Here is a 5,780-nt window from a genome sequence, read left to right as displayed (position 1 = left end):
CGCAGATCCCCACATCTCTACGCTCTCACATGGTGGCACGACATCACGCGATCACCACATGGACCAATTTTTTTCTATCCATGAGCTTAAAGCAGCACTGGATTTGTGTAGACGGACATCAGCACCCGGGCCTGATGGAATATCATACAGAGCACTGTGTCACCTTAGTGAGTGTGCGAGGAGTGCCCTCCTCGAGATATACAATGATTCGTGGCGAGAGGGCATCCTCCCAGTTAACTGGAAGACCAGCCGTTTGGTTCCATTACGAAGCCTGGCAAGTCACCATTGGTGCTCACATCGTACCGCCCGATCGCACTGGCTAGTTGCTTGGGCAAAGTGATGGCGAGGATGGTACTAGGACGGCTAGAATGGTTCCTGGAGCATCACAACATCTACCCGGACGCTATGACAGGTTTTCGCCGTGGCCGGTCATCTATTGATAGCGTCATAGACCTGGTCAGCTACGCGCAACACGAAAAAGGCCGTAAGCGTCTCTGCGCTTATTTATTTCTTGATGTTAAAAGGGCGTACAATAACGTCACACATGAAGCTGTCCTCACCGCTCTCAAGGAGGTAGGAGTGGGCGGTCGGATGTTTCAGTGGCTACGCAGCTATCTCTCTGAGTGATCCTTTTTCGTGAGAACCGAGGATGGTGACACTTCGCTACATTACAGCCACCGTGGTGTTCCCCAGGGTGGCATGCTTAGCCCTGTACTATTCAATCTGACGCTAATAGCTCTCAATGAGCATCTGCCAAGTACTGTAAGATTGTCAATGTACGCACGCGACATCTGCGTTTGGACGTCTGCAGTAACACGTCTACAGCTGCGAGCGCGAATTCAGAGAGCTGCCACTCAAGTTGCTATTTACCTCCGTCAACGAGGTCTGGAAATTTCCTCTGAGAAATGTGCACTTGTGGTATTTACGCGCAAACCAATGCAGAACTACGGCGTTCTGATAAACAGCGAAAGGATGCGTCACCTCCGATCACACAAGTTCCTAGGTGTTATAATTGACAGAGACCTCTCATGGAGCCCACATGTATTATACATGAAAAGGTGATTGACAGGGATCTGTAATTTGTTCAAGTTCTTCGCTGGAAAGAACAGGGGAATGTCCACAGCTGCTATGTTGCGACTATACAGGATTCTTTTCCTTGGATTCCTTTTGTACAGCCTACCTGCGTTAGCCAACACAAGTAAAACAAACATACGAATGCTTCAAAGTGTCCAGGCTCAAGCACTCCGGATTTGTTTAGGCTTGCCCCAAAGTGCATAAACAGCGGCAACTATCGCCATCACAAGGGACCACCTCATCAAGACCCACATTAATGTTGAAGTGCTGAGGACACATATACGACACCTTGCTCGAACTCCTCGACATCACCTAGCCTCTCTACCAGTGGACCGACCATGCACATCTTACTGCAAAACAGTGACCGCACATGGCGAGTCGATCCCAACTTGTTCTCTCCTGCCGCTAGACCTGTGACCAATGATTAATATTAGTTGACTTATGTTGCCTTCCTGATTTGCGCATCTGACACTTGTTTCTTTATTTTGTTTTTTTTCTTGTGTGTTATAAATGTTGTACCCACCCCCTCTGTAACGCCCTACGGGCCCTGAGGGTATTCTAATAAATAAATAAATAAACATACCTGGCGTCCAGAAAAAGGCCAATTTGTCGTCACCGGCTCTTAAACAGCTCACACTACTTCTCTTGTATGAGAAATACCAAGACTCCAGATATATATACACTGACAGATCGGTTCAGCCGGACAGCTCTATAGGAGCAGTAGTGATACAAAGGTTGGCCAGGACAATTAAATTCAAGACATCTCACGCAACAACATCAACGGCAGCAGAATTGGCAGCACTTCGTGCCGCTTTGCAATTGATCGTTGATCAACCTACACGCAAGTGGACTATTTTCTGCGACTCGAAGGCGGCACTGCAGTCTCTACCATCAGCCTTACGCCGTGGACCACACGAGCAGCTGGTACTAGAGATAGCGGAGGTTATACACCATCTGACTGAGAAAGGGCACCAAATTACATTTCAGTGGTTACCCAGTCATTGGGGAATCATCGGCAATGAACGGGCCGATCAAGCTGCCCACTACGCCCACACAGAAGATCATAAACTACGACTACCACTTTCTAGGACGACTACCACTTTCTAGGCACGAAAGCTCCGAAGGCTTGCTTGCTAGCAAACCACGTCACAATGGAATCAGCCACATTTCAAGCACGCCCGACTGTACTCGCTTGACCCTACGCTAAGTCTTCAAGTCCCGTCGAGGCTTTGCCGAGCACACCAGACCCTGTTATGTAGGCTGTGGTTGGGCGTTGCGTTTATCAACGCCTACGCTTTCCGCATTGCGATGGCCGACACCGCAGCCTGTGGCCACTGTGGCAAAGAAGAAACGATCCAACATATTCTTTCAGTTTCAGTTTCAGTTTTATTGAGCATTTTCTTCACAGAGTTGCGAAAAAGAAAACGCATGGATAAGAGCAAAAAGCTGCTATGTTAGCAGCTTGACGAGGCTCCTACCCCTTTTCACTTGACCTTACAAAATCCGCAGAGCACAAACACGAAAAAACAATTTGACTTCAATTTTCAAAACTTCAAGAAGTTAGGAAATAAAAAGAAAATGCATCAAAATTACATCAGTTTCAGGTTTACATAAAATAAGCAAACCACAAAGAGAGAAAAACAACAAATAAAACAAGAAAACAACGTACGGTCAATCATGAAACAATGCACACGTTGCTAAACGGCTACCAAAGTATCACAAAATGATTATACGACGTTTAGAACACTGGGTATGCAAAAAGCACGAGTTTTGATGCACAAGAGAAACACTGACGAGTGAAATGTTGCATGTTTTACTCGGAAAAGACGCAACGAAAAAAATATCAAAGAAAGCAAACATCATAGGATGCCATGTTACACATGAGCACTATTATAGGGTGTTTCTTTTACATACAGTACGTTAGCCAGACATTTAGAAGAAGCTAAGCTACACGCCATATTCTGTGACTGTCTAGAGTATAGTACGCAACGACTATGCCTTCGCAAGGAACTCAGCAAATTAGACGATCAACCTCTGTCGGAGCAAGGAATTCTACAATATCGACAAGATGCAACTTCACAGAAGAAGGCCCTGAAAGCGCTACTACACTTTTTGCGATCGACCGGCCTTACTGAACGGTTGTAGCTAGGACGCCCTTCCTGAATGTGTTTTCGTTTTCACATGAGTGCGCATGCGTTTTTTTTCTCTATCTACACCCTCTTTTTTGCCCCTATTTCCCCGCCCCCAGCACTGGGTAGCAAACCAGGTGCCACTATCTGGTTAACCTCCCGGCCTTTCCTTTCTCTCTCTGTCTATTTTACATTGTTCTTCCACTCTTCCCTGGGTAGCAAACCGGATGCTGCAATTCTGGTCGATCTATCTACCTGCCTTTCTCTGACTATTATGTGCCTCCTTCTTTTAAGGCTGCGGCTATGTCTGATAGCGAATATAAGCTAGAAAAAGCTATCTTGAGGGGCTATCCAGCTTTGGTGCTTGGATCACGGGAATGATCATGAGCAAAGTTGTGGCGCCGCCTTCAGTGCAGAACGGAGAACGTTCTCTGTCGGCCTGTGAAAACTGCCAATCACCGCTTTGGTCGCTGCTATTTCCCCACAAGGAGATGTCTTTTTTTTTGTTCTAGTTGTGAAAAAAAAAAAAAATTAAGGCAGTTTAGCACTAGTGATGACAATCCTGAAGGCAGTGCGAGCTGGGTAGCCTTCTCAGTTTCTCTTCCGTTTTCTCTTTCTTTCCTTTTTCTCTTTTACATTGTTTGATGTTTTTGCACACTCTTTACTCTTATTTCCATTTATTCATGCTGCAATGCTTCTTTACTTCTACCTCTATCTATTTCTCGCTTGCTTGCCCTTTTTTCTCTATTTTTGTCCGTGGTCTCGCCCGCGTTACGCAAAGCGAGGGCAGCATATATGATAATCGGGAGCCCTCAAGTGCTCTGCACTTAGTAAGAAGGTAAAATAAGATAAAAATGCGATAACTAATCAAAATTTAACTAGTGATACGGAGATAGTGAAGTAAATTTGTGTGTGAAGATCCAATCGGTAATTCAATCAAAGATCCAATCGAAGATCGCTTCGTTAACCTATTATCATTAGCAAAACAAAAAATAAATAAATAGGCTAGAAAATAGAGAAGGCGCATTGAAATGATCCCTACACGCAAGACGCACGCGGAGCAAACGCGTTAATGTCAATAAAAGCATCGCCCGAAGGCAACATGTCGAGATGCCTCGCAATCGGGCTCTTGTTACTCTCGCACTCGCAACGTAACCCGCAAAGAACGGCGTCTGCGTTGGTGGAGGGGCCCTCGTTGAACGCCTCTGTTCGCTCTTCTGCGGAGCTCCTATTCCGAGCTGTCTTTCCACGAAGAAACGGTGAGAGTCGCCGGGTACATCTAATGACGTGACGGAGTGGTCACTAGCGTCTGCGCAAACGGCGGGCCGCAATGGAGTTGGTACGAGTGCTTGCTTAATGCTATACCGGGTTCTCCAGGATACATAAGAAGAGAAGTACAAACGGGACCTCGGCTCGACGAATGACGTTAGGAGAAATGCCTACTTCTCCGTGAAAAAAGTATTTTATATAACTCAAAGAGTGCTGCCTTATATATAGAAGCGAAGTCGAGTGGAATGAACGGCCGGTATACCAACGCACGAATTGTGAAAGAGAAGAGGATACACACGGAAATGTTTAAGTGGGCCTAAAATAATCTATACAAGCCTACCAATTGCTCAGGGGCAGTTTTAACGCTTTTACTTGCTCAATCAGCTACAAAACGTTTGCTCTATAAATTTTGTTTTAACATACCGCAGAAAGCGGTATTGCCGGGTACATCTTTTGGATAAATCTGCATACAGCTCTCGAATGCAGAAATCTATCTGAATTTAATAAAATACACTATTCTAGTGAGTGAGAAATATAATTGGCGAAATGCGGTCGTATTATAGAAAAATAAGAGCAACCATCGCGAGAGGCGCTGTTTCCATAGAAATGATCTCGTAAGCGCGATAAAATTACATTAGTTTAAGCTCGACTTATGCACACTCGTGCTCCTACATGAATATCTGAAGTTCAATAGCACTGTCGTGCGCTGCAGTGTCGTCACCGTCTTTATCAAGAAAATTAATCGCTACATAAATAGACATAGGGCCCCATTGAAATTTCGTCAAGCCACCTTGTGTCAATAATAACGGCGCGGGGGTCTCGGAAACAACAAGAGGGGACCAACAAAGGGAGCGCCAAATTAAAAGCTTGATCTGCGAATCGAAGCATTACATATATGGCATTCGTCATATGTGTGAGCTGAAGTGCATGATGTGTCAAGTGTTGTGTTCCCATGCATAACCGAATTTATCCCATAAAGACCAGACGTGTTGTCTGCTGTGTTGAGTCGATTGGATTCAATAATCAGACATTATCAGATACAATATTTATTGGCTTTCGGATATTTTGTTGGAAATTCCAATGGTGTTATTTTATATGTATGTGAGTGTGCTTTTCATATGTGTGCTCATGTGTTATATTTTCCATGAACTGAATTTTTCTTTTAGGATTCACCATTAACTCAAAGGGCTAAGCAGTAGCCGTCGTCCTACATCTTCTTATGTATCATAGCAATAAAAAACAGGAAGGAAATGAAAGGCTAACTACGCGAAAATCTGGTCCATCAATACACCCTGCGGAAAATGAGAC

Source organism: Rhipicephalus microplus, chromosome 5 (genome assembly GCF_043290135.1).
Source record: "Rhipicephalus microplus isolate Deutch F79 chromosome 5, USDA_Rmic, whole genome shotgun sequence".
NCBI lineage: Eukaryota > Metazoa > Arthropoda > Arachnida > Ixodida > Ixodidae > Rhipicephalus > Rhipicephalus microplus.
This window is presented reverse-complemented; position numbering follows the sequence as displayed.